The sequence below is a fragment of the Ooceraea biroi genome, chromosome 3, assembly GCF_003672135.1.
Source record: "Ooceraea biroi isolate clonal line C1 chromosome 3, Obir_v5.4, whole genome shotgun sequence".
Lineage (NCBI taxonomy): Eukaryota > Metazoa > Arthropoda > Insecta > Hymenoptera > Formicidae > Ooceraea > Ooceraea biroi.
This window is the reverse complement of record NC_039508.1, coordinates 7,150,168-7,162,331: the sequence shown is the minus strand read 5'-3', so window position 1 is coordinate 7,162,331 and position 12,164 is coordinate 7,150,168. Positions and strand designations below refer to the sequence as shown.

General features: G+C 43.8%; 1 long non-coding RNA gene across 1 annotated transcript in view; it reads left to right on the top strand.

Moving 5' to 3' along the window:
- LOC105278077 overlaps nt 1–12,164 on the top strand; it is an 83,510-nt gene that overhangs the window by 28,779 nt on the left and 42,567 nt on the right. The window contains exon 3 of the long non-coding RNA XR_003406370.1: nt 5,655–5,709. This is a non-coding gene — a long non-coding RNA (uncharacterized LOC105278077). The remainder of the gene's footprint in view (nt 1–5,654; nt 5,710–12,164) is intronic.

Below are 12,164 nucleotides of genomic sequence, written 5' to 3'. Positions count from 1 at the left end.
TTGTCAGCGGTCAGTTTGAAATTCAACCACATCGCATGCACGGATTTGGGAATATGAGAATGGCGCGTAAGCCGGCTGTGAAACCGCAGCGACCGAGGTACGTGGCACAAAAGCAAGGAAGACCCGGGAGATCTTACATTTCCCAGGAACAGAGAAGACGATAAAACGATTTAATCTTTGTTCGCGCAAGAAAGATTAATTTCTTGTCAAGCGACGCGCGAATGTGGATTTTACATAGCATTACATGGCATTATTTTATAAACTGACGTCCCAACTTAATTCAATTTTGTTTGCCTCTGCGCATGCAATTTTAAGGACAATTTACGTAATTGGAAGTCATAGCATTGTAGTTCTTTAAAGGATAAACCTGCAGGACCGCAAGAAATTCTCAACAGAATACGTTGAATACGTAATTTTTGAAATCCTCAAAGCACAATAAACGTAATAATCTGAGAAAATTTAAAAAACTGTTTCAGGAGACTGATATCGCGAAACGATTAAATTGCCAGTAAAAAGAGCAAAGCAAACTTTGAGTGACTTTGCCGTAAAAGGAATTAATCTAGGTAATGAAATCCGGACAGGGTTGATAAGTAATAATGCAGATTTACGTGTATCTTTTATGAGAAAGAGAGAGCGCGCGCGCGGTTATGATCGTGACAACTAAATTTATTGCTCGTAACGGTACGATTATCGCGTCATAAAGGTACAAAGGACTCAGATACTCCTGACAGCTTCACGCGTGAGCTAAATCACAACTGCGTATGTAACTCCATATGGAGCCCATCTGTTCTCATCAAGCGATGTATCTGCATTTGTTCGTTGAAAACAGCGACTGACCGGCGCGGCGCTCCGAATCATCGATAACTCGCGTCTCTCTTCGGGGCGAGATCGCGTTTCTCTCAGCTCGCCGGCAGCTTCTGTCCGCGGCGTTCTTCTGCCGGTGACGGCTTATGCAATGTCGGAAACTGATCGAATTCATTGGGGCGCGTAATAATGTTTCGTTGGCTCGAGTAAGTTCGTTTACTCTGGCCTATATCTATCCGCGCGAGCAGCAGCTCGTATCGATTAGCTCGCATCCGGTCGCGCACGGTCTTTATTGCCAGTCTTTGTCCTACATTACCTGATGTCTTCTGTCGTCGTAATAATTGCGACTTTGTAACTTAATTGTTAAATTACGAAAAAAAGTTAAAGTTTCATGAGACCGCGGGCGACATGTGTCTATCTAATCCCTCCTTCGTTGCGTTACATTTACATGCTCGCTTTGCTTCAAGAAAATTTATACGAGCAAATATGACATGTTTCTTTTTCGCTCGAATTGTCTATGTATATTTTCGATTTCCATTATTCATGTAAAGCCTGTAAAGCGTCGAGACTTTTAGAATACATACTATTCGCGGAAACTGTGTGATGATCTTTTTACTCGCGCTAAACTTCACGCGGCAAAATTGCGGGATATATAATTCATCCGTCAAATTTTGCGAACGACACCAGCGGTCCTTCCAAAAATAGGAGAAGCTTTACTTTTTCTTTCAAGAATGTTTAATAAGAGCTATACACACACAACCGAGACAGGAAGAGAGAGGAAGCACCGACTCGGAGATGTTCTCGCACGCGATGTCTCACAAGAGTTGCTGGATAGGTCCTTTAGCAGAGCTTTCGAGGTTTAATACGATCCTGCAAGAACCTCCCTCCGGAGACTTTCATTAGGGAGATTTACAGGAGGCTGTGAAGAATCCTATTGACTCTCTCCCTCCCTCTCTTTCTCCCGCTTCCGGTAAATCACATGCCGTAAACGGTGCGGAATTTAGCGTTCACGTATGTCGGTTATAAAAGAGCAAAATTGATATAGTTACCCACACGAGTGAGTCCATTTTTTTTCTCTTGAAAATTTCGATGTTGCGCACGATGCAATTCTCGTGCATTCATTCCACCATGACCGATTTTCCAATTGACGTTTGAACATCAAAAATACAATAGCTCCATTCATTCATACAAAGACAATATCTGCGATAACTGGACATAAGATTTTACAAAAGATATGTTTACTGTGCAGATATAAGTATATAAAGAGATATACTCTCGTTACAAAATTATTTTCTACAAACGACATGTCAAGCAGCCCCATAATCGAAAAGATGATTTCGACTATGCGTCGAATGGTGCTCCAAACGATTTAAATCGGTTGGAGTGAACTCGCTTATCCTGAGTTTCAATCCTCGAGTAAGATGACGCATAAGAATGAGCATGTACTGCCGGGCTTCGGGAAAGTCGAAACGCGGCGGGCGTTTCTGCAGTTTGTACGAGCGCAAATACGTGCTGAAGGCGATGTTGAAGGTTGCGCGACGAGGTTGCGAGGCGAGGGTTGCGAGCAGACGAGAGATACGGCGCGCCGACATATTTATTTGATGGAGGCTGATACCCTAATCGATTTTCAATATTCCAAACGGGTATCATAGGACGCTAGCGAGCAGAACGCTATAGCTGCTCCGCTGCCCCGCGGTCTATACATAGTCGTAGCACGGCGGAATGCACGCGCACGTTGGCAAACGCGTGCGTTACTCGGCCGCCCTCGCGCGCTCTGTGTAACCGGGGACAACGAAATGATATATTCGCCGGGATTGAAATTATGGTGTTACGCCGCGATAACAGCCCCCGGGCCAAGTTACGAAGGGAGCAGCGCGTTGCAATTATGTGCCGCGCCACGTGCGGGGCGGATTGGGCAAGGCGGTGAGCGGGACTAAAAAGACTCGTAGAAAATAGGCGAATCGGAACGAAATGACGGGGACTTAATGTCCGCAAAGTCGAACGACCGTTCCTCGAAATCGTAAATCGGGGGCTTCAAAGTATCTCTTCAGAGCCTCTTTCAACTTTAGATTTTCTCTTTATCCTAGTCTTCTCGATAGGCATAAAAATTTGTCATTTCTGTTTAATCTGTTCCGTGCTCTCGCGTGGGATTTCTAATATTTCCAGTTTAATCGAATTTCATGGCGCGATAGTTTGATTTTCGAGTACCGCGCTCGATAGATGCTCGTTATCGTTATCCCCCGCGCGCTGAGATATAACTTTTATTATCCTATTCGTGTATCCTGTTTCCACCGTGTTACGTGCACCGTGCCCGTTCTAAAAATCACATAACTAGAGTACGTTACGAGATCTCGCGATTCTCTCTTTAAACGTGGAGCGAGTTTAAAAATTCCGAAGCTGGGGCGCACGCATGAATCTCTGCCGTGCTGCACCTATAATTCCGCGGAACATAATACTTTTATCGGTCGCTTTTACGACGGGCTCCCGTCTACCTTTCGCTCTCGCAATTTTATTATCTGAAGAACTGCGACGTTTCCCCGATTACCTAGAGTAGAGACGATCGATTCTGAATTTCATGAGTTGCCCCCGTTGCGGCGCGCGTCGCCACGAAGATACAAGCGTGCGGCTTCACAAAGCCGAAGCTCTTTGTCTGCGAATCTGCGCTGTGTAACGCGAATTCAGCATGCGTCTTAGCGTGCACTTCCGATGAGGCTGTACTCTGACATTACGCGAGTTTCCTGGACGTAAAAAAGATATTCTGCTAAATATTATTCTCGTTAAGTAAAGAAATCGATTTCGCATCCGCCAGTGAGACTATAAAATATTTCTCAGCAACCCGGTGAGCTCGTTCCTTAAACGAAATCGCGCGTTCGTTCGAAATTAGGTCGCAAATCGATTAATATTAGTAAGTTATTAAAGGAACGTATATTTTTCTGCTCTCGAGTTATTATTACGAGAAAACTCTCTGAGAAATGCATAAAAGCCGAAGGAAATATCAGACGTCCCTCGGGAATAAAATATTTTAACATAATAGCTGGTATCTCGAACAAAGGTATATTGTTTTCCGTCACATTGCCACAGGGAAATTAGAAGAAAAGCACGCGACCTGAAAGAAAGAAACGCCAACGATCTCGCGGATATAAACTGCTCGACATAACAATTTCTCGACGGCTGTTTAGCGTTGGCGTCCGGATAAACCGTGCCCCATTAATAAATTATTTAAACGGGCTAAGCAACGCGCGACGACGTCATCGGAATACGTAATGCCGTCCCTTAACTCTTACCGAAACGCAGAGAAACGTAGCGTAAATGCAAAACAGGCACGTGCGCACTTCCGGCGAACGCCCGCCCGCCCGCCCGCATATGTCTAATGCACCGATCGCGCGCACAAGGAGCCGTGCTATGCGTGTCAGACCGGCATTGTAAACAGCTTAAAATAGCGTTGACGTTCTTCCCCGTTTAGCGTTCCGCTCGAAGCCGCGCGTTTTCGCGGCTGCCTTGTTCTTTCTCCGTCGATTCGACAAATTTCGACGTCGGCGCGACCGAGCATTCCGCGTGCTTTTTATCCCCCCGACGACAACGAAGACAACGACGACGACGATGGCGATGGCGATGGCGACGACGACGACGTTCCAGCGTTTCTTCTTTTTCTTCTTGCCTTTCAGCATGGTCGTGCTGGTCGTTTTACTGGCGCTCGTAACAAGAGTAATAGCGCCCGTGCTCGTTGTCGGAGCGCCATACAGTCCTGCGGATTGTTAACCCCGGTGAACTTATTTTTACACAATTTCGTGCCAGCGCCGCTTAAGACGCTCGTAACGCGCGTAAAGCCAAAGACGAGACCGTTTTTCGTGTGACGGCTTCAAGAGCTTTTCGTGTACCATCAGTATCTTGCTGTAAATAAACTTCGACGAAGAATGGTGAACGAGAGAGCGTTAGATGTAACGGAAATATCTGTCGAGAGCTAATCGGACATTTGTCGAGATTTTGCGATCACTTTTGCGTCTCCGCATTCAAAGCCGATATCGTTAAAACTAAATAAACGGAGTTTCTGATCGGAAATAACGAATATGATATTGTAAAAACCGAGTTATTAATTATTCTATTAATTATATGAGATTAATTATGTACAATTATTCACCTTGTTACATTGTAGTACAGTATAAAATTTTTAACAGGGACACGATGTGTGACGATGCAAATTCGTAAAATGATCACTAGCCGAAAAGCTGACAAATCTCTGAACTGAAGACGTTTAAGAACTGTAATTGCTATGTTCAAGTTTAATTAAACTTAATACCATTTCGCTTTGTAACAAATCTTCGCAGCAACTATTATGAACTGCCAAGTTCCTCGCAATTCCGTTGCAGGGCGTCTCATCGCGCTGTGATTAGTATTTCGAGAGAGGTGGTAGCACTCCAGGTATGCGGAAATAGTAGATAGATAACAGAAACAAATTAACTTCATAAACTGCTGGAGCTGAGAAAGAAACGAGCCAGGCATGGCGATGGATCTGGAAATACTTTACAACTAAATAATCTTGTTTCCTCTTGTTGTAATAAACGATTCTATAAACTCGATTGCAGTGAAGATGATGTCAAAGAGGTATTCGATATTATCTTCGTTTATCGTAAATTAAATATGATATTGTATTTGTCTTTTATTACTGCATTTGTTACTGTCAGCGATATTTAATATGCGGTAACATTAAACATACATAAAGATTTCAGACTATTAAAAATAATGGAGCAACAACAGAAATAATAATTGATTAATAATAGTTATCGACAAATATTCAGATGGTTTATTTACAAACGTTTTATTTTAAATATCACTTTTGCATTGAATTACAGATAGACGGAGGACTGGGAGGATTCGAATAATAAAGGGATCCGCAAATCACGCAGGGTAAGAAACACTATAAAAGCAAAAATTAATTATCAAATCTCTATCCGTGAGTTCTCTCTCGGCTCGACTCAGTTTTTAATCAAGGATGAGCGCGCGCATCCCTCGGAGATGCGACATACGCTTCCCAAAGATACGGCACTGCGTTGTTCGGGATTCTTGAAAGTACACGCGAAAGAGTTCCCATCTCCGCGTAATTTTCTTTCCTCGCGAGTGAGATGAAAAGGCGGAGGGTATCCTTCATAAGGCTGCAAAAAGATGTTTCAAGAGAATCCGAGGGGCGTTAGTCGCCGGTGAGATTCAGGATCACCGGGAGAGGTCTAAGGTCAGCGGTTCTTATTTGCGACGCGACTCGAGTCACGTTGCTTCAGCCGACAAATTGCGTTCTCCGCGAGCACAGATCGCGGCTCGCGACTCGGAGCAATATCTCCTTACCAGGTCCGGTCGTTCCGGTGTGTTCTCGACGAGCGTGGCTATACCGCACACGGATGTATTCCCGAGAGAGAGAGAGAGAGAGAGAGAGAGAGAGAGAGAGAGAGAGAGAATACGACCACTCTAAAACCGCCGGATTTTCTCATAAAAACCGCCCTTAAAGGTAGGTCCCGGTGGCATTAGTGAAATGTCGGTAAGAGCAGCGGTCGGCGGATGACGGCCGCACCACCTTCTGGTTTAATGTCAATCCTCAAATGTCACGTAACCATCCACTATCCCGATGTGCCCTTATCGTCTGCGAGCCCCCAGGGGGACTCTCGCGGCAATAACGTTTCGACACGGCACATTGTGCCTCCATCCGCCACTTTCCTCCTGTCCTCTCGTCGCCGTGCGACCCCGAAAACTTTCGGTTTCCTTTGGTAGCTCGTTATTCCCTGGCCGCAGCTCTCCGCCGCTAATTGGATATGTATTTGTTCGTTTGTCCCGGCTGGACAGAACGAGCGCTGTCGTTTCGTCGCCAACGCCGGTCGCTTATTTGCACGGCATGAAACGGCAGTTTATCTTTTCATCGAACAACATTTCTGACAGTCGGCCAGCGGGAATATATTGTATCGTTAAATCACGATTTTCGATCGTTTCGCTATTTTCCTCGGTGAACCGCCGCGCCGGTTACGCCGCTGAAATAGATCAAGCATCAATCTAGCCAGAATTTCATGAGAGAATAATAGCACGTCATTTCTAATCTAGCATAATAAATGATCTCGATTTAGATAAGAGTGCTTCCCGCAGTAATTCCGAATTAATTTAAACATCATAATTAAAAATTCTTTGCGGTAAAACGTCAGGTTGCGTGCGCTGTCGCGTAATGCATCAGAGTTGCACAAAAATAGATTACGCGGCAGAATAACGCATAAAACGTGTGTGTCGTTCCGTCAGACGCAATATCAAAGGTGCAATCGGTGTTAATGTATACGCGAATGCATAACTTCCTCGAAATTTCACTAATACGACATTTTCAAAATTACCATCCGCACTCGTCGACATTATTGGCGTGCGTTGAATATCGCTCGTGCATTTGCGCTGCAGCACCCTTTTCTATTTATGTATATACATTGCCGTACGGGAATAGCTTTCTGATTCTCACGTGTACGCAATCTGGTGAACCTATTGCAGCTGGAAAGCTATATTTGTCCGCAATTGGAGCAGCCCGCACGCGCTCCTTAAGCGCGCCTACACTTGCTTTTAAACAGACTCTTGCTTGGAAATCACGTTTGCTCTTTTCATCGTTTTTTTTTAACGATTTCACGTGCCTCATATCGATCTGATTTCTTGGAAGACGAGACAGCATATTGTCAGCCTGCGTATTTTTTTTTCTGAAAAATGAAGAATTTATGAAAAAGTCACTCGATGTCGAACAGCTTGGCTGCTGACCCGTACAATATTATCGTCCCGCGGCTTTTACTTTTAACTGAAAATGAAGTTCCTTTCTGTCGTTATGTCAGTTTCAGCCGGTTACGTCAGTTTCGCGAATCGGACGCGAACGCACGTAAAATGGCATCGTGGAAAGAGACGCGCGCGGTCTATTTAGTAAACAAGATATGAAAATCCGTGCAAGTGACGATTCGAACGCGATTCGAATAAACAGTCTCTCTGGATGTGACAGCTTGCGCACGTGCAACTGCGAATGCGTCCGCGTGCGCGTACACGCGCGACCGTGTGTAATTGAAACGCCGAGAATGATATAGAGACATTGCTATACCGTCATACCGGAATAACTCTCGCGTGCAGGGGAGAGAATGGGTTTAGAACCGATTAACATTCAACGAAATAATAAATTTCCGAAACAACAGTCGACCTAAGCTCACAATTTAAAATAATTTTACACACGCAGTTATACCTTCATTTTCACATATCTATGTCTTAAAGCTCTGATCACAACATATACTTATATTCATAATTTTACCGCGTAATGCTAATAATAATTATAAACTCATTACACTTTTTTCCTTAACAGATACCAAGTTTCTCCCTCGTGAAATTAAAGTTTCCCAATTACTACCCTTGGGACATCAATTGGCCGTAAAGGTTTTTTTTTTATCGTATTGCGAAGTTACTCTCGTTCGCCGAAGCGAAATGGCCCGGTGTGTCGGCAAATCGCCGTAGCTTATGGGACCGTCGCTATGCGAATGCAAGTTCCCGGTTGCGATCCGAGGAAAGCGATCCCATGCAACGTGGTTAGCCGCAGACTCGATACGCACATTCAACGACTCCGAACTGCAATTACTAGTAACTGTCTTCGCGCCGCGTCTCCGCATAGTTATACACCGCCGTCATTCGAAATTTCCGGTTAATCCGACGACTTTCGCGAACGATCGGGACGGACATTACACTGCTGCGCGGGAATCTCGTTTGGCAAACAAGATCTAAATTATCGTACTTCGCTGTCGTCGTTTTATCGTGAATGGAGGACAATCAAGCGGATGAAAACTGAATTAAGTGTCGCGCCGTAAGAAACAAGGAGACACTTTATTATTGATATAGTGTAGAGAGAGAACTTTTACGTTGCCTTTATGTGATGGAATATTTACGTCCTTTTAACTGAGTTTTGTATCGACTGTCGCACATTACTTCAACGGCGATGTTAATCCTTTTTAATGTAACGGGGAAAAATATTCTTTACACCATGATTACGTAAAATGCACTTGGGACTCATCGTATAAAGATTCAATGGAAATCTGATAATTAACAAATAATGCTGTATGTAGTTTTGTTGAAACCGTGGAAAATCGCTAAATTGAATTCTTGCTGAAACCGCTAGCGAAAAACCGCTAAAGTGAGTAACATTACGGGACGACAGTTCTCCAAGAGTGATGTTCAATGATAAATCACGTCATACTGATGTGCCGGCTGTTAAGCGCGAAATAGAGCCCGATGAAAGTAGCGTTCGGCTAATGATTTTTGGTTCCGTGCTCGCAAAACGCAGTAGCCGTCACGGCCAGACGGATTTATCAGAAGCAAAACATTATGCGCAACCAGTCCGCCATCAAAACATTTCGATTCCGAGATGGATTTAGCCGGCGGATATCCCCGGCGTTCCATAAGCCAAGCCTAAATTTGGAGCCGATTGACGCACAGCCAAGTTTTACCGGCCGGCTTCTGAGTTCCGCGAGACGCAGCACGCCGCGCCGTGATCGATTTTCCAAAGCCGAACACCTGGTTCTCGTATCGACCACTCTTTTTCTTTCTCTCTCTGTCTCTTTGGAGAGAGTATTATTCCTGGTAAAGATAGATGGTGAAGCTCGGAAGGCGAGGGAGATGTATACGTCTGTGATAGCGCTGTGATCAGGCATTCTGTCGCTTGAGACCAAACGGTACTATTTTTTTCAGCCTTTCCGTATCTTATTCACGTTAAAAGTCCTGTTAAAAGTACATTCAGGTATTAAAGAAAAATCCAGATACATTTTTTATTTAAAAGATCCTAAGATCCTGAGTTTAATCACTTGCAGCTGATTATTAACTTGATATTTTTAGAAAAATTACAGAATAATGTATGATGGAATTAAAAATAATAATATAAGAAGACAGAAATGTTAAAGAACATTTCTGTGTTCATCAAAAGATCTGCCTAAGAATATCGAGATCTCTAGTACATTTTTAGACATATATTTGTGTATTCGAAATATATTGCCTCTAAAGTTTCGATATCTTACTTTGGGTTACAGCCTTGTCTATATAGAACGTTAGAGGAGTTTTGGTAGTCTTATACGACTACGGGCGCTAGCCGAAAGAAATACGGCATCCGCATCCGCCGAAAAACGTTGTTAATGTTCCCATCCTTTATTCCGTCAGCGGTAATTTATGACGGGTTAATTGAAGCGCGCTTGAGTGTTAATGATGCGGATTTAATATCGCATGTAACATTATCGACTAGTGAATAGCGGATTTTATTCTCGCTTGAATTAAAATGATTAATGTGGAATGTCACTTAAAATACGGCTGATACGATTAAAAGTTTTATGGTTCGAAACACTATAGTTAGAAAATAAAATGGCAATAATCGTACATAAAAGAATAAAACAGGAAATTAATGGAATTTTCCAAGCTACTCGAACTAAGAAGAAAAAGGCTAATTTAACGGTCGACAGATTCTCTACGAAATAACATCCTTAATAATCTAGATGTGTGGACCGAAATAAATGAAATAAATGAAATAAAATATCTTCACATTGCCGAAATCAATTTCAACGTGGCATTAGTGGTTCTACGTAGCGCAATTTCAGCACGATTGTTTCCATGATAAAAGAGACGAAAAACAAAAGAATAGAGGAGCAAATAATGGTGGGGAAATTATGACGAACAGAATTGCGGCGAAGCTTGCCAACTAGCTACAGACTTATGGATACACTGGTGGTTTCAATACTAGAATACCACCGCCGTGCCCGGATGCCGATACCCGAACGCAAAGTTTCATGCTAACAGCGAGAAAAGGAGGCCGAATAAGAAGCTCGAGCTCCCGATCTCCTCTATCTTGGAGAGAATGTTCAGAGAGGATTTGCCTAGGAAACGGCAAACGATGACCATAGGATATAACCGCGATCGCACATCCATTACGCGCGTTTCCGTGTATACGTTAGCGTTTACAAAGAGCATCCTTTCCGTTCTCTGATTTCTCTGCTGCGGCAGCATTTTTCCTATATTTTTTGATAACTTGGAGCGATTTGTTGCGCTCCACGATGTAATCAGTATCGCATCAACCCGTGCGCGAAGCTTGAAGCGGTTTCCCCAAAGATCACTCTTGGAGGCTGCAAGAAACGCAAATTATTAAACGTACAATACATTTCGCGAGATACCTTCGCGACGGGCGATTGCGGGCGCAGCTCGCAGAGGGACGAATTTGCGGCGACTTCGTCTGCCGTCTAGTCTGTCCAGAGTGACGGACTATCTCCTAGCGCGGGCTAGTCGTTTACACACGGAGATAAATTTCTCGTCACGTATGCGGGGTTTTTTCGTCCCGCGCAATTTTAGACTTAATTAAAACGAAATCCAATTGAAATATTTACACGCACGAGTGCTGGAATACCGCATGCGGGCCAGAGAAGAGAGGAGCAGGAGAGGAAAGAGCGTTTATTACGCGTCGGCCGAGTTATACTGCGTCGGGAGACGCGTAAGCCGAACGGTACTTGCGAAATTAAAAGTGCGAATACGTGTATCGCGCTGGATAAGAGTATGCAAATTAAGTTTACATTTAGATGCAAACATAAGGCTCACGCGTACGGATGAAACGCAAGCCACGCGCGCGTTTCGCAGGTGTATTATTCGCGTACGTTCAGCAAACGCTCAGCTAACGTCTACGGATTATGTGTATCGCGCGGACATTAGAACGCGCGTCGTTCATGACGCGTACGTTGACTTAATTCGCCGTTAAGATATGAGCATCGTAAACGCCGGAAACTGCGCTGCTTTCAGCATTCGCAACGAGTTAATGGATAAGACATGTTCCTGCCACGTTGACGTTGACGTCTGAATATCGTTTACTTTGAGATTGGAAGCGTTATTTAGATGCTTACCATTTAAATACGGTTCTTATCTGCAAGATGCATCATGTTTAATGCAACAAATAGGTGATAGGTGATGTTATGTTAGTGACAGTGTTATCTCAGTTTTCCGAGTTCCATTACATTTGACGATGCAGTTGCGAAGTAACACGTGTGTTAAAAGGCAAAGTGTGCGCTGTGCAACGCCGCGGCGTGGCATATTAATAACGTTCTTGGAAAAAACTGAATGAAATTTGCAAAAGAAAAGCGACATGTCAAATCGCGAAAAACGGCTTTCTTTTTTCTCTCTGAAAGAGCTTTTATATCGCAGATAGTTATGTTTTTCAGCGAAAACCGGTTTTGCCGGCATTTTCAAAGGAAGATAACAATAGCGACAAAAGAAATGATTGCGCGGTGTTTTATGAACGTGCGGAATAGCGCAATCGGTAGCGCGAACAACGTAAACGCCGGTAAACGTTGGAAAACGTCGTT